Below are 19,901 nucleotides of genomic sequence, written 5' to 3'. Positions count from 1 at the left end.
CGTATTCACAGTCTTTGCAAGGAATTTTATACACCACACCGGGAAAATCTTTTCTGTCCAACTTATCTTTGACATTTGTGAGATGTGCTCTGAGCTTTCGTGTCGGAACGTGAATCGCTTGGACGTCGTAGCCACGCGAAAACCGAGCGAGGGTTCTGCCGAAGCCTGGGACGTAAGGCACCAATGCGCGTTTTCTTGTAGCAGCGATGTGCGATTGAGCTGGGCGCTGAAGTTGTCGCTGCACCCATTTCATGAAGGAAAGCGTGTATCCGCAAGTAGCCAGCTGCCGTCGAACGGACTTTACATTTTTACTGCGTCTTCTTCCTTAGAAGTAATCCTCCAAGCGCGCTTTCCGAGTGTAGACACAACAGAAAGTCATAAACGCATTTTGTTTTATGTCATAAACGCAAAAGCTGTATATATGGTGTAGTGGGCAATATTCGCCACTTATTCACGGTTTAGCGATGAAACCCACTAGTGCTTCACCCCGCTCATCATCATCCAATCCATGTATACGCTGTGATTTGTTTTTTTATTTTTGTGTCCCACAACACGTGGCTATCCAGGTCATGTCTTTTTGAATATGCGGTTAAACAAGGGCATTTTTTACAGCAAAATCTGTTATGAGATCAAAACAAGCGTCGTTACGCCAAATTGTCTGCCACTGTCGGTATCCGTAATCACTAGTGGATATTAAAAAAACTCAGTAAAAAAAAAGAACCTCTACGGCAGTTTCTGATGTAAACCCGTGTGCCCTGCCAGTGCTCTACCACTCAGCTTCACCGCTTTCTTTTTTTCAACTGAGCACCACCGGTGCTTAAAACTCTGTGACAAACTGGCCCTTGGCAGGCTGCTTGATGAGAAGGGAAGTGCCTAGTGTATGTAATAATGTGCTTTAGGACAACGAAAAAAACATCAGGCGTCACACAGAGTAAGTTGCATAACCACGGGCTGCAACCCATTACATTACAATACTGCAAACTATTACATTAACGTTAAACATAATTCATGATCATCAGGAGCTCAAGTAATAATACTGGACAATATTGTTTTTCATTTGTGTAGCGGGTACCACTCTTCTCCTGAAAATAAAGAAGGATGGCACAGTGGATCCCTTCGTATTACACAAAAATATTATTTATGGCCTAGAGGGTACCTTGCAAGTTCGCTTGTAGCAGTTACGCAAAGAATATAAAAAAAGACCCTAGAAATGTCGATTTCTCAGCTATCGCTGTGACAGCTACTGCTGCGCGTTCGACGTAAGCATGGCGCTTCTTTTACGTTGTCAGACATGCAAAGTAAGCCAGCGTGTCTATTAAGCCTCGCATGCTCCTAGGCCCACCACGTCAGACCCCGCAACTTGTGCAGGTTGTCACCACGCAGAGCGGTGTGGTTGCTTTCGGGCTTTGCGCAGATAGAGACCACAGGCAACATTTTTCAGGGCAAAAGTGTAAAGAAATACTTGAAGAGAACCGAAGATTAGTGAAGAGAGCTGGACGGAATCCCGTCGGGTCGGGGACAAACATAGTGCAATGTGAAATTGTCGACCAAAGTAAAATACACAAATAATAGACGTATCGGCTCCCCACCCGGCAGCCTTGTTCACAGTCACAGTGAACTATGAACAAGGCTCCCGTGTGGTGAGCCAAAACGTCGTTTTAATTTTTGCGTATTTTACCATGGTCGGTGTTTTTGTTACTTTGCACAATAGAAGAATGCAGTGCACAGTATTCTCCTCTTCTCAGTATCTTTTTTTCTATTCTACTTTGCGCTAGAAAATCTGTGATACAACAACAGCTTGCCCGCAGAAAGTTTTATTGAAGACGTGAAGATCTCTGTAGCCCATCGCATCTAGTTCTCTTTTTTTTTTCATACTACAAAATAACGTGGTTCGTATTTACCTGATGAACCCAGAACTTCGTGATGGGTGCGCTCCACACAAGGTAGACCATCCTGTATAACGCAGGGGTAATTCGGATGAACGTTCCCTCATGAGCCGCTGTGACTCCCGAGTCGTAGCGGTCACCTTTCCTGTCACGAGAATGAGATAAAACAATTTGTACACTCCAACAGGTAATGATACATCGCATACTTGTAGTAATACAAAAACGAACCACGCCCTAGCCCAAAAAGAGGCATAGTTATAGTTCGTAGGCTTTCAAGTTAAAAAAAGAGGGCGTGTTATGAACACACGCAATTCAAGACTCCTCGAACACCAACTAACAGTTGCGAAAAAAAAAGGTCAATAGAAAGTCTAGCCTTCTTGTGTCCAGGCAAGATGAATTACATATTAATCTGACGCGCAGTAGTGTGTGTTGCAACTAACTTTTAAGGCATTTTCATCTCCATGGAGTTCAGTCAACGGTATAGATACAAACATGCGCTGTCGAAGCTATCGATATTCTCAACCATATGACACATTCATTCCTTTCTCGGTCTCTGCACATCTGCGCAGGCAGAACGTATAGGCGTGCATTTACACTTTCGAGAATGCAGAGACAGCAGGTGATTATCCTTAGGTAATTAATTCCTTGTGCTCAATTACTCTCTCGTAACCACGGCGACCCATTTGTTCTATTATAAGCAGCCGCAGCTGTAAGCAGTCTTGTATAACACAGCTGTGTGGCAATGAGAGAGTTCGTTGGTATGCTTACTACACAAATGTCAGCACCTTATTGATTATTACCCACTCATTATTTCTGCATATCTGGGATAACATCTTACCTAGCTTATATTCACGCTTCGCGCCCTTCGTATTATCATGTTTTCTTGATTTTTACTATGATGTTCTTAACGTCTTTTACCTAATACACTGTTCACTTATGCTTGTTTGATACTTTCTCATTGTTTAGCTTCATCATCATTATGATTATCATCATCAACCTTACTATGTTTACTGCAGGACAATGACCTCTCCTATGTTTGCCAGTCAACTCGGTCCTGTGCTTGATGCTGCGATTTTCACGCGCAAACATCCTAATCTTATATGCCCACTTAATTTTCGGTCACCCCCTCACCCGCTTGCCTTCTCTGGATATCCAGTCCGTAACCCTTGATGAGCAGCGATTATCCTGTCTACGCGCTACATGCCCGACCCATGTCTATTTCTTCTTGTTGATTACAACTATGATATCTATACCCCGGTTTGTTCCTTCATCCACACTGCTCTCTTCTTGACTCTTGAGCTTACATTTATCATTTTCCTTTCCATCTCTCGCTGCGACGTTCTCAAATAAAGCTGAACCCTCTTTGTAAGCCTCCACGTTTTTGCTTAGTATGTAAGTACCGCGAAGATGAAGTTGTTATAAACCTTTCTGTTCTAAGATGAAAGTCATATATCAGTCATGATTTGAGTACGCTTGCCGAAAGCGCTCTACCATATTGTTATTCTTCTATATACTTCGATATCACACTTTTGCTGCACAGTTACTGTCAGTTCTAAGTAGACGTAGCCGCTTACAACTTCAAGCACACTGCTATCTATCTCGAAGGGCTGTACTCTTCCGAGGTTGTTGTACATTACTTTCGTTTTCTTCCGATTAATTTGAAGACCTACCTTTCTGCCCTCCTTGTTTATTTCAATAATTATGAGTGGCGGTTTGTCCCCTGAGCCACTCAGAAATGCATTGTAATCGGTGAAGCGCAAGTTACAAAGGCACTCTTCACTAACTCTCATACCAAATTCTTCCCATTCTAGGCCTCCCAAAACCTCCTTCAAGCACGCGGTATATAACACTGGGGAGAATGTATCCTCTTGTGTCACACCTTGATCGGTATTGTGTCGTTTTTTGTATGGAGCACAATGGTGACAGTTCATCATCTGTATAATTCTTCCATGAGGTTTATATATGTTTACTCGACACCCTGATAGCGCAGCATCTGCATGCCTGCTGATATTTCTACTGAATGTAATTTCTTCGCAAATTCTATGAAGCCCATATATAGTGGTTGGATGTATTCTAAGCATTTTTCCATTACCTGATCGATAGTATGGACGTGGTTGATTGCTGAGTAGCCTTGTTTTTTGGTTGAATGAATTGTGATGTTGCCGTAATTCTGTTAGCAATTACCTTTCTAATCAGCTTGTACGATAGAGAGCAAGCTGATTGGTCTGTAATTGTTGAAGTTGTTTAGCTCATGAGCTCTTTATTAAACATTGTATGCCACGCTTGTCACGGTTTTTCGGTGAGCCCACACGTGTGGTAGCGTAGTGGCCCATCCGTAAGTACGAAATCAACTGAATGAATTTCTCTACACGTTCAGCAACAATTGACCCGGCAACGCGAGGATAAGTTCTATAGGAAAGACGCGTAACCTGTGGGCTAAATCAGGCACGTATTTTGTCCAACAACGATTTGGGGAGGATACACTTAAAATACGAGGTGACTGTACCACTTTTAATGAGGAAGTGTTCAATGCCGGGTGCCACCAACACTTCTCGGACATATTTTAGTGAAGAACTTACGGCGGTAAAAACAGCTAACAAAGAAAAAGATTGCATGTTTTGCATGACCTGAATTGGAAAACTCGATCTCTCGATCTGCGGCGAAACGTTGTGGTCTCTTTACTCACTGCACTGCCGATGCACGCACGTGAAGTATTACAAATGTGCCTATAGATGGTGACAACCTAACCATAAATCCTAGCTCCACACACACGGTCTCAATGCCCTTATTTTTCATGAATCTGTGCTACAAAGGAAGTAGTTCCCGAACAGTGTCTTTATTTTCACGCATACAACCATGACCCAACAATACTTCATTGGTACTGCAATTCATAATCCAAGCCTCGATAAATAAACTTGAGAAGGCACAGACCTACGCGTCAGCTTACCCATATATCTCTTATTTAAATCGCACCCCCCCCCCCAACTGCACTCATCTCGGAGTTTACGAACAAGCAATGTACATCTCTCGAAAGCAATGTTTTCGCGTGGTACCTATGATTGTACTAAGCAAACAGTAAAGTATCACGATAATGGTCAAATTTAAGGAATCATTGTTTTATGGCTTTACAAAATAAAACAGGGGCATCAGGTCATTTGCAATTTTTTTCATAACTTTTGAGGCCAGGTTTCTTCACTAATTTCGGTAAGCTATGCCAACTGTGACACAAAGCGAAAAACGAAGTGATCTAAGATTGAATTCGTGAATTTCGGTTCTTATGCTGCCGTAAATACTGAATGTACGTCTCGCGTCGCGATGCTTGTCTTCGTGTTGGAGGTTAACACCAAACCTTCATTCGGCGTCTTGTTTATTCCAAATAAAAGCAAGTAGTGCCCAGTGTGTTTAACAGTGAGGGGCATTGCATACGTTGTCGTCAAGTTAATGCCAAGGCGATGCACGCGGCTAAACTGGCAGTGACTAAAAGCTGTAGGTGAATTGTTTTACTTGCTTCGACAACAATTTGCACACGATGGTGTTGCCTTGTTTCCCATCCGCTCATGAATATTCAACTTTTTCGATGTGCGGCCTATTTTTGCTGGAACAGAGGCAACCAGTTTCAATGATATGTCTGTACGAAGGTGAGTCTGTGCAGACAAGAGGGTTTTCCCTCTCCAGGGAATGCGAGTGAATTCCATGCCAGACTTTCCTTTCACAGTCCAATCGCAAGAACCAGTGCCACTGGGTACCAGCGTCCAGTGCCATGCCTGATTATGGGCCTAGTATGGCGCTGGTACCAGCGCCTCCCAGCGCTGGTACTGGGACGCTTTAGCGGCAGCATCCCAGTAGTCTGGCCGAAATGGCTTCACACGGTTAGAACGGGGGTGCCCATTCGCCATAAATAAATAAATAAATATATAAGTAAAATGGCGTGCATTCACATTGAAAATAAAAAAAATTTAGCTCTAACAAAAATAAAATGACTTTTCACAGGTATTTGAACTGACCACTTCCTGATTTTGAACCGAGTACGCTACCCACTACGCCACGCCAATTTTTTATTTCTTAATTGCCTGTGTACATACAACATTCGCAAACATATATACATCAAACAAAGTAGAAACATGAAACAAAGAAAAAAGGTAAAAGCTTCATATTTAACAGGCTTTTTAAAATTCCTTCACCTGTAGAAGGCTTTCTACTTGATGAAGCCAATCAGGCACCTCTTGTTGAACCATTTGTGATTCCACGAATGAAGAGACAGATTCAAAGAAGTATTGCCTAACCAAACGCGCATTAACATCAGCATGGTGCACCGCCATTGTAGATTGCCATATACCGTGCAGGCACAGTAACATAACTAGGTCGAAAGGTATTCTTTCATTTGATACTGGTAGAAACCTGATGCCATAGGCATATATATGGACAGTGTTTGAGAGGCGTTGGTAAACATAGAAAGTGGAGACCAAAAATATGGAGTGAAGTGGGAACTACGCCACGCCAAAGCATTCATGTGCGGTTGTGAAATGACTATTTCTTCAAAGTACGCGCCGTTAAACTTCATATTTACAAATTGGACAGTCAAGACTGACACGATATTCCTTTCCAAATAACCATTGCGTCTTGATTTTACCGCGACGAACGGCTTCCGGGCACCAAATGACGTGCGGATATTAGAAGGAGCGCAAAGTTTTTTTGAAGCATCCACATCTTAGGTCTGAAAAATCTAAAATTTACTGGAAGAGCAGCCACAGATTGTCAGCTGTCGCTGCCAATAGTTTTCTTTTTTTCTTTTATTGTCGGTTCTCGCAGTTGCTATTGGTGAACAAGTACAAGTGTTTCAAATGTCTTGTTCGGTAGATTTCCGCGCACACGAGTGAATATTGAGTATTATTTTTTGCGCAAGCGACGATGTAACAAAACACATCTGGCGTGCCAAATTACATATTTGCGTGCATTTATATCCATACCTGCAACTAACAAAATCACCCAAGAAATTACTAAAGCGATTCGCTGAAAAAGTATGCCGGTAGGTTAGTTCACTAACGCGTACCAAATTAGCACCTCCAATATGCGTGTTCTTACATACAGGTCAGATAAGTACCGGCTCCTGCGCTCAGATGGAAGCTTTCGGTGACAGCCTACGTTGCTGAAAGCACGACAGATCGATCACCACCGCTCCTTGTGCGGGCACCGCACACGCCGATAAATAATTGATTTAGGTTAAGGGATGTGTAAACTGCACTTTACAGTTATTATTACTCTTTAGAATTGCGCCTACTTAAAGTAAAAAGCGCCGGCAGCTTGTACACTGATGCAGCGGGCACGATACGCCTCGCTGGGACGGGGCACTGGGTAAGGCTGCTCTCGAAGCAGCTGAGTTGTGATGCTTGAAGTTTCTGCATTTGAGCTTTGCAACATTTTTAACTGTTACCAAAACTGTACCTGCAGTAAGTGGAAGGTCAATCAATGCCAGAAATGCATTTACGAAGTGGCGATGCCGAGCGACAGCCGTTTTTCTGGTATCCGCTGGCAGTATACAGTGGGCGTGCCAGTGTACAGATATATGCAGTTATATCAATACCAACAATTAAAAAGAACACCCATAGAAATACCGATGCAATCCGCTGAGTATGTGTGCCGAGGAGTCATTTCAAGAAGGCGTACCAAATGAACAACTGAAAATTGAGTGTTGTTACATAACAGTCGGAGAAGTACCGGCTAAGTGCGGCCGGCAGCTTTCGGTGACAGCCTGCGTAGCTGAAAGCGCGACGTTTGATCGTCAGCTCTCCCTGTGCGAACATCGACACAAGACAAAATAGCTGATTTAGGTCCATGGATGTCTAAATTATACTTTACAGTTATTCTCTCACTTTAAAGTTGTGTGTACATGAAGCAAGAAGCGCCGGTAACATATATACCAACGTGGCCGGCCTGACAGGTTTTATGCTCGCTGGAGCGGCCACTGGGTAAGACCGCTCTCGACGTGGTGAGTTGGGATAGTTGAAGATTCTGCATTTCAGCATCGGAACCTTACTTACTCTTACCTGAAGTAAGTATAAGGATAAGCATGGTCAGACATAGATTTATGCGGTGTGGCGGCATCGAACGACAGCTTTTTTCTCACCTCCGCTGGGAGCCTTGCGAAGCGTTCGAGAGAGCTAATTTACGTTCCGCAAACTTTGCGGCAAAAACAATTTCCTGTTTCTTTTAGGAGTGGCGCGAAGCTCCAGGCTTACAAGCACTGCAACTTGGAATCGTTACAGCAATGATGCCAATATGGCCGGTATACACAGGGGTCATTTGCGAAAAAGGTTCATTATGATTGCTGCCATACGTACGTGCACCCCAAAAATTACACATGCTCAGTATCTGTTAGGGTAGCATCTATCCCTGCCGTCGAATCAAGTGTTTTATATCCAATGACACAGAAACGTACCACGACACACGCTGCAATAACGTGCTCACTGCGCTGGCAGAAACAGTGCGTGCTCCAGTATTCACTAGCGCTTGCCAGTGAAAATTCCAGTTCTTCCAGCGCTTCGCAGTGCGCACAATCGTCGCAGTGGTTGAGCCAGCACCACTACCAGTGTGACACAGCTTTTAGATGCGGAGCATCTTATACTCGCGCCTTGTAGTGCGCCGTCCGCACCGCTTCTCGAACATTCGACAGCTGACGCGCGCGCATGCGCCGTCGCGCCGTCGCCCACTCTTCCACCATCTGTGCATCCCTTCCTCCTCTACACACCGCGCGCGCTTCACTCCTCCACCATCTGTGCACCCTTCCTCATCTACACACCGCGTTCGACATCTACAATTCTCCTGATTCTCCAGTGGACGCGCATGTGGCGTCGCGCTTCGAGAACATTCAACAGCTGACAGTGCATGCGCCGTCGTGCTGTATATATACTCAAGGTCGGCGCTCGCTCGCTCAGTTGCCGCTCGTCGGTTGGTTTGTACGGCGCGTCGACGTTCAAGGTCGCGGTGAAATGAATTCCAACGAATCCACAAACACAATGATCGACGTCCCTTCGATCAGCGCCGCCCTTTCGCACACGTGTGTACGTGTTCACTTATTTAACACACCCTCCTACAACCACGTTAACCAATTTAGCCATCGACCCAAGTAAGTCGCAATTTAACACCCCATTTCACAACCACGTTAACCAATTTAGCCATCGACCCAAGTAAGTCGCACTTTAACACCCCGTTAACCAATTATATGGTCCGCATCCTCCTGAGTGTTCCCCCGAGGGAAGCTGCGGGCAATTTTCCCAGTGCGCCCAGTGAAGTGCCAGTGATTACAAGCGTGTACTAGTGTCTCCAGCGTGTAGCAGTGCCAAAAAATGTATTGGCATCTTGCTGTTTTTGCAATAGAGAGGGGAGTGCAATGCATTAATCTTTGCTTTTAAGGTACTCTAATTTAGTATAAGGAACTTACCTCTATGCGTAATACGTGCACGTAGTACAGGCGAAATGAAAAATTATATATATACAAAAGGTAAAGCTTCCTAATAAGATACCGTTAAGAATGATACAATGGCTGAAAACCAAATCCTCCTCAATTTTTTTTCGCTAAAAAATGCTTAGCGACGTTGCTTCCGTAACGATGACGCTCAATAGAACTGATCATGATTGATTGTGATCGCGTGTGTTAATCACAATAGATGCAGCAATATCACATAGCTCGCATCATTTCCGGGCATGAAGAACCTTGCATGGTGTTTTTCATGCAAGGCGTTCATGCATCGAGTGTAGAAAAGAGCACTTACCCAACCTACAATTCAATCTGGCAAGTAGTTATGAGCCGATGGCCATAAATTTCGTTAAAATGACACAGCTGTGTCTATACACACGTCAAAGTAATCACACACATCCAATGACCATAATTTCCTTTATAATACATGCACCAATACACATTGTTCCCACCTGGTTTGTTTACTTTCGTACTGTGTCGCGCTATAGGAGGTTCTTTTGGTTGCTTTTTCCTCATATCTCGCCCCTAATACTCATATGCGCGCACAACACATCGCATATCGCAAAAGATCACCAAGATCTTCTGACACCAAAGGAGCACGCTCACTCAAGCACATGTGGTGACGCTGATGCCATGACTTGTGCGGGCGGTAAATCACAGACGCGAACACTCTACGAAACACACGCGCGCATCATCAGACTGCACTTTCACGTGATGACCACGATGACAATCAACGAGTGTAGGGAGCTTTAGAGTAACGTTTGCAGGGGCGGCGGGCGTTGCGGGCATAGCGGGCGCCATATGAGCTTTAGAATAGCGTTTGCACCCTCTAGGGAAAAGTCTAGAGACTTTCGCCCCAACCACAAACCCAAATGCATGGAAGCCACTCACAGCACTTTCCAGGCCTCACGGGCCGCGATCGCCACACGGCATTTCGGATTTTCTGCATGCGAGCAGCCAAAGCGCACGGCGACTGGCTTTACGACGCGTGCGTAGTTTCAGTGACCACGCCGCAAGGGCTCACGGTGCGCTATTCTGAAACTCCCTAGTATTAACCCCCAGGCAATTTTCCTGGTACATTCGAGCGCCGCAGAGAATAGACGCCGTGTTGCTGCTTCACGCTGCTGAACCGACGGGACGCTATGAAGCTCTGCCGCTTTGGTGCACTTCAAACGCTGCAAATTGTAAATGCCAGTATCGATTGACGACCGACGAGAACTTTGCTGAGTGCGAGTGGATGAAATAGGTTTTTCTTGATGAAGAAAACAACCCAATGTGGAACAACCGATTGGACACTTGCCGGTCTCGGTGCAGCGGCACATAGCCTCCCATTCACGTCGCGAACAGCGCCATAGAAACCGTTCAGTCGTGTTTGCCCGTTTCACTCCAGCGTCATAATACATAGCGTAGCGGTTAAAAAAATGACAGCATATCCACGGGGTGAATGATGGAGAGTGGGGCGAAGCATCCGTCGTCCATTCGTTCATGCGTCCGTCTGTGTGACCGTCCATGCGTCCATCCGCCCGTCCGTGCGTGCGTCTGTCCGCGCGTCCACACGTCCATCCGTGCGTCTATTCGTGCGCCCATCCGTGCGTCCGTCCCTGCGTTCATCCATGCATCCACCCCTGCATCCACCCATGCGTCCATCCATCCGTGCAGCCACCCGTGCGTCCGTCCATGCATCTGTCTGTGTGTTCGTTCGTCCATCTAGTCAACACTCCAAGTACCACTATCTCGCATCTTTTCATCATATATGCGTCTGTCTGTGTAACCGTCCACGCGTCTATCCACCCGTCCGTGCGTGCGTCTGTTCGTGCGTCCGCACGTCCATCCGAGAGCCCGTTACTGCGTTCGTTCATGCATCCGCCCATGCGTTCATTCGTCCGTGCAAATCTCGGTGCGTCCGTCCATACATCTGTCTGTGTGTCCGTTCGACATCTAGTCTAGACTCCAAGTACCACCATCTCGCATCTTTTCATCATATTGTAATGGGGAGTATTTATGAAGTGAACGCCGGGTGGGCTAGCACTGAACACAGTATGCAAGAATGCAGGATGAGAGGGCAGTTCAGACAGTCCCACAACGACATTGTCGTCTTCATTCTGTCTGCGTCATTTCTGCACCCATGCCTGAGGTACCTTTTTATACCCGCGACATTACCCCGGGCTTCAAAGCACAGTCCTGGTGCCTGCTAATATTACACGGACGGGTCAATGTGATAGGGCTTCAGGCGAGACACATGCAAAATGTCACTTCTGGATGTAGCAGTGGGGCAGCGGTACAAAACTTTGTCTTAAACAAAAAATAGGCTCAGTGAAGGGTCTTTATGGCCGGATTGAAGACGGTCAATCATCAATAGCAACGATGGATCTCGGCGTTGTTCGTTGGCTACTTGCAGAAAATCTTTTATGGCTAGGTTGTTGGCATCGGCTTCTAGCTCGGAGGAGTCAGGTGGATCAGCAGGGTGTCGAGATAAGCAGTCGGCATCGCTGTGAAGCTTGCCAGACTTGTGCACTACAAAGAATGTGTACTCCTGCAATTTCAATGTAAGAGAAATTTTATAGATGACAGGTGTGACTTGGCGCAGAACTCGATAAGGCCCAACGTATTGCAATAAATGTTTCTCGCACAGGCCGACACGACGGAATGGCAGCCACAGTAGCACGAGAGAGCCTGGAGAAATATCAACATCCCTATGTCGGCGGTCGTAGAGTGACTTTTGTGCTCTCTGGGACGATGAGAACCTGGCGCGGGCTACTGTACGTGCGATCAGAGCACGAGGATGGCATCTTGTGCGTACGAAGTGGTGGACAGAAGATCATACTGAAGCAGGGTATCGAAAGTAAGTAAGGGGTCATGGCCAAAAACAAGATAAAATGGTGAGTAGCCGGCAGTTTCATGACGGGACGAGTTGTAGGCGAAGGTTACGATCGGAATGGTAGTGTCCCAATCGGTGTGGTCGTCAGAAACATACATAGCAAGCATGTCCGTCAGTGTGCGGTCTGAGGCTGGTAAGACGTCGTAAAGTTGTGGCACGAAGCACAGGATCTAAGGAGGTCGCCAGCCACACGAGACAGGAAGCAGCGGCCACGATCCGTGAGTAGGTGAGAAAGAGCGCCATGGTGAAAGATGATGTCATAGAGTAGGAAATCTGTGACGTCCATTGCGCAGCTGGTCGGTAGCGCTCGAGTAATTGCATACCGAGTGGCATAATCCGTAGCTACTGCTATCCATTTGTTTCCCGTAGCCGATGTTGGGAAGCGACCAAAATAATCCAAACCTACACGATGAAACGGCTCGGCTGGGACTTTAATAGGTTGAAGGTGACCAGCAGGGAGAGACATAGGCTTCTTCCACCGCTGGCACAGGTCACACGCTGCAACGTAGCGGCGAACGGAACGATAAAGGCCCTTTCAGTATACCCGTCGGCGGACGCGATCATAGGTTCTGAAGACACCTGAATGTCCGTCAGTTGGGGTGTTGTGAAGTTCTTGCAAGAAGTTCTTGCGCAGATGACGTGGGACGAGGAGCAAAAGTTCCGCGTCATCGGGCTGTAATTCGTCGCAGCGGTACAAAACGTTTTCCTGAACATAAAATAGGCTCAGTGAAGGGTCTATATGGCCGGATTGAAGACGGTCAATTATCGATAGCAGCGATGGATCTCGGCGTTGTTCGTTGGCTATTTGCAGAAAATTTGTTATGGCTAGGTTCTTGGCATCAGTTTCTAGCTCAGAGGAGTCAGGTGGATCAACACGGTGTCGAGATAAGCAATCGGCATCGCTGTGAAGCTTGCCAGACTTGTGCACTACAGAGAATGTGTACTCCTGCAATTGCAATGCCCATCGCCCGAGTCTTCCTGTAGGATTCTTAAGGGTTGACAGCTGGCTGAGCGGATGGTTGTCTGTGATGACGGCGAACGTGCGTCCATATAGGTACGGACGAAAGTTTGCGATAACCCAGATGAAAACCGGGCACTCTCGCTCAGTAATTGAATAGTTCCTTTCCGACTGAGAAAGTAGGCGGCTGGCGTACGCTATGACCCAATTTATACCGTCCCTCACTTCTGCAAGTATTGCCCTTATGCCATGGCCACTTGCGTCACTGCGTAGCTCCGTTCGAGTGGCTGGGTCAAAATGAGCCAACACAGATCGGGATGTGAGTGCAGAAATCAACGACGCAAAGGATTGTTCTTGGTCTTCATGCAAGAAAAAAGCCACGTTTTTTTAGGAGATCCATGAGGGGTCAAGCAATTTTGGCAAAGTTGCTGACAAAACGGTGGAAATGCTAACAGAGTCCGAAAAAGCTGCGGACTAGTTGCGTGGAACGTGGGACTGGAAACTCGCGAACCACGCGGACTTTATCAGGGTCGGGTCGTACACCAGCAGCGTGAACAAGGTAGCCAAGTAGCATTTTCTCACGGTGCCTAAAGGTTCACGCAGACGCGTTAAGCTGGAGGCCAGCACAGCGAAAAACGTCAAGGATGACCGGCAGACGTGGAAGATGGCTTTCGAAGGTTGGCGAGAAAACGATGACATTGTCTAGATAGCACAGGCACGTCGACCAATTAAAACCGCGAAGGAGGAAGCTCATCATGCGTTCAAAAGTTGCTGGCGCATTGCACAACCTAAAAGGCGTTACTTTAAATTGATAAAGCCCATCGGGTGTTGTGAATGCCGTCTTCTCGTGGTCGTGGTCATCGACTGAAATTTGCCAATATCCAGATCGTACGTCCAGGGAAGAGAAATACTTGGCAACATGAAGGCAGTCACGAGCATCATCAATTCTAGGTAAAGGATAGACATCCTTCTGGTTATTCGATTGAGATGGCGATAGTCGACGCAGAACCATCAGGTGTTGTCCTTCTCTTTAACAAGCACAACAGGTGATGCCCAAGTGCTGGTTGAAGGCTCTACGACGTCTTTGTCGGGCATTTTTTCTACCTTTTTCTGGATTATTTGGCGCTCTGTGTGAGAGACGTGGTAAGGACGCTTATGAAAGGAACTGGCGTCGCCAGTGTCGATACGGTGGGCTACAACGCTCGTGCGGCCCAAGGAACAATTGTCCATATCAAAAATGTCGAGGTAAGAAAATACAAGACCACGGAGCGCTTCAACTTGGGACGGCGACAGGTCGTTTGATATCATTTTCTCTAGGAAAGCTCTATCCTGTGTGGCTGCGACATATTCGGCTACGGTCTTGATGTCTGCAGTGAGAGATGAAATTGTACATTGCTCCAGAGTAGAGAACTTTGCTAAGGCGATACCTTGAATAAGGACTAGGGTCGACAAGGAAAAGATGAGGACAGGAAGAAGTGCCTTGTTGTCGATAATCCTCACTATAGTATGAAGAAGTATGATGTTCCGGGAAAGGGTCAGGTCAATGAGGGGAGCTGCCAAGTAGTCGTCATCAGAAACAGGTGGGAACGGCGACATAGGAAGGTACACAGCGGCCTGAGACGGTAATCGTAGACACTCCACGGACTGTAGCCATGTGCGAGCTGCAGGAGAGACATCAGAGTACAAAGGCAACTCTAGCTGTGAAGTGCCAGTTTAACAATCAATGAGGGCTGAATGCGCAGTCAAGAAGTCAATGCCGAGAATCACGTCGTGTGGACAAGCGTCTAGAACAGCGAAGAGGACTGAAGTATGAAGGCCGGCAACAGTGACGCGGGCAGTGCACATACCAAGAACTGACATTCGGCTGCCTTCGGCTACTCACAGTCGAAGACATGGCAGCAGTAAGAACCTTTTTCAGGCGGGATCAAAGACGTGAACTCGTGACTATGTGGGCACCATTGTCTATTAGAGCTGTAACGGTCAGGTCATCGATAAAGCACCAAGTAAATTTCGTCTAGAATTAGTGGTAGGTAGAGGTTTTTTGATCTGAGTTGTTAATGCAGCGCCACCTCCAGGAGCTGCATCTATTAGATTCCCGAGAACTGCCCAGAATACGCTGGTGACGGGGAGCGATGGCGTTGATAGGAGTGGGGCTGGCGACCTTAAGGCGACGGCGAGTGGCTGTACCGGGTTCTCTGGGCAACGTCATCGGCGTAGGATGGTTCGGAGCATTGCGTAGATCGGCTAAGTGGCAGGTCCTGAAGGTGGCCATCAGCAAAACGAGGTGGTTAATATTGCCCTCAATCCTGTCGGGGGTCATCTAGAAAACTTTGCCGGAAAGGCCATCTGTTGCGGCAGTGGCGGGAAATGTGGCCAACGCGATGGCAAGAGAAGCATATCAGTTAATTATCTTGTGTGCGCCACTCAGATGGATTTCAGTAGCGCGACGAGAACCATGGGACCAACGCCGCAGCAGCAACAAGTGGGGCGGCGTGGTAGTGAGCGTAACGATTAATGGGCTGCGGTGTGTGTCTGGAGTTTTGGGGAAATAAGAAGCCAATGTTAGTGAACTCTTCTCGCTCAACAGCTTGAATAAGAGATATTGGGGCCGAGTTGTCAGGTACAGGGGGTTGATAAGCGGAAGGAGCCACGGCTTCCAGCTACTGGCGGACAATTCTTGTGATGTTTGGAGGATTCACGAATGAACGTGGCGCCACAAGGTCGTAGCAAGAAGAAGTCGCAGCGTGTTCGCGAGTCGGGAAAAGCGTTCAGTGATTCTCCTGCTTTTGGCTTGTTCGAACCGCCGACATTCACCGACAATTGAGTCAATGGTGGTACAGTTCTTGCATACCAGATTATTGAAGGCATCATCGGCTATGCCTTTCAACACATTGCTGAACTTTTCTAGTTCGGTCATGTCTTTGTCTGCCTTCCGACACAAGGCGAGCACGTCTTATATATAGGTGACGTATGACTCAGTGGAAGATTGCACTCGTGACGCGAGTTCCTGCCTGGCTGCCATTTGTCGAGCAACTGACCAGCCGAACAAGTCACGGAGCTTCTGCTTGCACACGTGCCAACTCGTCAGGTCTTCCTCGTGCGTCTCGTACCAGGCACGTGCAGTACCTCGCAGGTAAAAGATGATGTTGACCAGCATAAGCGTCTCATCCCACCTGTATTGCTTACTGACGTGCTCGTATAAGGCGAGCCACTCGTCAATGTCAGTTGTGTCGGTGGCGCAAATTGTACCTGGATCGAGAAGATGGGAAGGAATCACTTGTTACAGAGCAGGCGTAGACTGAACGGACAGCGCACTGCCTTCAAGCATTACGGCTGGACGAAGCTGACGTCCGCTACGGAGATCCAGAGCCGGAATGTTACCCAGCACTTCCACCAAAAATATGTAACGGGAAGTATTTATTAAATGGATGCCGGGTGGGCTTCCGCCTCGAGAAAGTGTCATGGCCGACGTCACATGCTGCAGTTTGGGCGATGGCATCCCTATTGAAAATCCTGGGTTGGTGGATGCTGAAATCGTTCGTGAATATGGTGGAAATATTAGTGGATATAGTGGAAATATTAGTGGATATGGTGGAAATATTAGTGGATATGGTGGAAACTGTAGTGGGCATAATGGCTGATGACGGTGAGAGTTGAAAAAATGATGGCAGATGGTGGTGGTGGTGGCGAGCTAATGGTGGTGAGGGGGGGAAATGCCGGCTGATGACGGCTAGAGTGCAAAAAATGGTGGCAGATGGTGGTGGTGGTGGCGAGTCAATAGTGGTGACGGTGGAAAATGCCGGCTGATGGCGGCGAGGCAAAACGTGTTTGGTGGAAGGATTGGTGAGCAAGGTGGATGACGGTGGCATGACGAAAGCTTGGTGGATGGCGGAGGCATGATGAAAAGCACATGACAGTATGTCAAATCACTTATTTGTAGTGTTTCATTCTTGATTGCACAGAGATATATGTTTACGGTCAAAAGAAACCAACGCTGCTCATTACGCTTTCTAGTAAGTTTTTTTAAAAACTCTTGTGGTGCGAACAACGCTTCAACTTTTGTGGAGCAAAGGGTATGCGGCCGGGAATATGTTTAAATTTCGCGCACGTACTTACATCAGTTTGACATCCGCGATGTTTTTTTTTTGTTGGGTTTTTTAGAAGACTGGAGTTGTCACTGTGAACATGACAATAAATGTTTGACAGTGCCACGCAGTTGTCAACAAATAAATGGGCTCCAGTTCGCAATTGCCCCTTTCAGTGTTAGAGCAGAACAGAGCGGTCACTTGATGTCACCACGCTAGAAACGCAACTCTGGTAATACTTGCACACTCTATTGTTTGAGCCGTACCTTTAAGTTAACAAAGTGCGTGCGAATACGCTTAAACCTTCAACTTTTGACATGCGTCGAGATGAGCCCCAGTGAATTTCACTTTCACCCTTCTGTTTTACCACCATGATTTACACCAAAGGATAGTCATACCGACCAAGCCCATACAGGTGTTATCGGCGCTTCTGGGTTTCAGAATACACAATATTGACGAGTAAAAATGACAATACAGCACAACCGCGGCATTGTTTATCTTAAATGAAGCCTTTTCCTATTGTGTACGGTGTCCGCGCAAAAAGCGACAAACATCGATGCGACGCGCTTGCAGCACTTCCACCAAACGTACGCCTCCCCTCACCGACAGCCGCCGGTCGCACTCGCCGGCACTTCGCTGGCTCTTATGCGAGAACATAGACACGTCAATTCGTACGCTTACTGAACCAATATGATAGCATAATGATTTTGGTGCACTGCATTTGTTTTGGACAAGCCGTTATGTAGCTGTTCTTAACGACAAAGCTACAGGGGCGCACTGGCACTACTGCGGTGTGCGTTGCGCGAAAAACATCAAAATCAATTGTGTGGGCGTATCTATCGAATGAGCATAGAAGCGTAATAATGCCTGAAGTGATATCGCTCTCTGGGAAGAGCGAGAAACGGACAATAAACTTGCCAGTAACCGCCAATAAATTCTACCGGCTCCTCAGTCCGCTGAATTGTTTTTTTTTCTTGTGGTTGTAAATTGCAACAAATACGTAGGGCCATTGCCATTATCGCAGTGGCATTCGTTACAGGCCGCAGTTGTTCGTCTTTATCAAATGTGCAAAGTTTAGTAGTAGGTGCAGATCCCGAGTAAACAAAGAGAACCAAAGTTAAATTGTGATTTTGTGAGTTGACTACTTCTTTGACAGCCACGACACCATTCATCGGCGTGGCGCAGTGGTTAGTGGCTCAGTTAGTAATTCGAAGGTGGCAGGGTCGATCCCACGCTGGCACAGCTTTTTTTCAAGGGTGCCTACTAGATTCTTTTTACACAAAAATTTTTATTATTTCTTTAGTGGCAGCTCGTCACGGTGGTTCTGACGCTGCTTCGCACTCCACCATTGCCGGCTGGAGCGCGCCATCCACCATCCGCTCAACCATAGCCACCATACACCATGTGCCACTAACATTTCCACCGTCATAATCCACCAAATTGGTGGTTGGTGGAATCCACCATTCCTATGGTGGACGTTTCTTCAATAGGGATAGCAGTGGCTGAACGTACTTAGAGCATTCACTGAAACATGACTTTTGTGTAACCAGAAGTGTTATACAGCTTCGTGGTGGCCGATTTCAGTTGCTTCTTAACAACTTTAGAAACGAGCACCAACGCTTCTTCTGCGGCACTTTGATCGCTTTCGCCAATGAAATAGAAGAGATTGGTGATTGTTTGACTGTCGCAGGCCACCGATGCCACAGACATGACATTCGGTAATATCGACATTATTCCTGCGCTGTCGAACACTAACAACATTGCACAGCGCACGCTCGTGTTTGAGTTTCAGTCCTGCTTTGCAAGTTCCAGAAAGGTGCGCCAGACAACCATCACACAGTACAGAATGATCACGTATGACGAAACACGCTCGATCAACCAGCACCCTTACCGAGTGTCAATAAAACAGTGTCAAGCGATACGTACGCAAGTCCCAGAGATGCTTGCAGATGGTGTCATCGAACCATCCAGCAGCCCATAGTCGTCTCCGGTTGTCTTTGTCAAAAAGAAAGACGGGACAGTACGCTTTGGCGTCGACTACCGGGAGCTTAACAACGCGACGACTAAAATGGAGGTGTACTCGCTGCCGCGTATTGACGACTCATCGGATAGACTTCCCCATGCCCAATATTTCTCTTCTCTGTATCTGCAAAGTGGGTATTGGTGAATCGAGGTAGATGAGCGAGACCGCGAGAGAACAGCCTTCGTGACTCCAGATGGCCTCTGCAAATTTTTAGGGCTTCCTTTTGGCTTGTGTTCAGCACCGGCAGCTTTCCAGTGAACGATGGGCACTGTTTTCGCAGGGCTAAGTGGCAGGCTTGCCTTGTCTATTTTGACTATGTGCTCGTCTTTTCTGCCTCGCTCGAGCAGCATCTTCACCGCTTATGCAGTGTGCTGGAGGGTATCCGTTCGGCGAACCTTACACTAAAGCCACAGAAGTGTCACTTATGTTATGAGGAACTGAAATTTTTTGAACGTGTAGCTAGCACTGAAGGAGTCCGTCCTGATTCAGACATACTTGCCGTTGTTGCCGAATTTTCAGCTCCTGTCGTTAAGAAAGCCCTCTGGCACTTTTTTGAATTGTGCGCCTGCTATGGCAGGTTCATTGACGGATTTTCAC

At 46.9% G+C, this 19,901-nt stretch overlaps 1 pseudogene; it reads right to left on the bottom strand.

Moving 5' to 3' along the window:
• The window catches only part of LOC142788947 (transient receptor potential cation channel subfamily M member-like 2), a 1,303,464-nt pseudogene that overhangs the window by 429,653 nt on the left and 853,910 nt on the right, over positions 1–19,901 (bottom strand).

The sequence above is a fragment of the Rhipicephalus microplus genome, chromosome 2, assembly GCF_043290135.1.
Source record: "Rhipicephalus microplus isolate Deutch F79 chromosome 2, USDA_Rmic, whole genome shotgun sequence".
In the NCBI taxonomy this organism is placed as follows: domain Eukaryota; kingdom Metazoa; phylum Arthropoda; class Arachnida; order Ixodida; family Ixodidae; genus Rhipicephalus; species Rhipicephalus microplus.
This window is presented reverse-complemented; position numbering and strand designations above follow the sequence as displayed.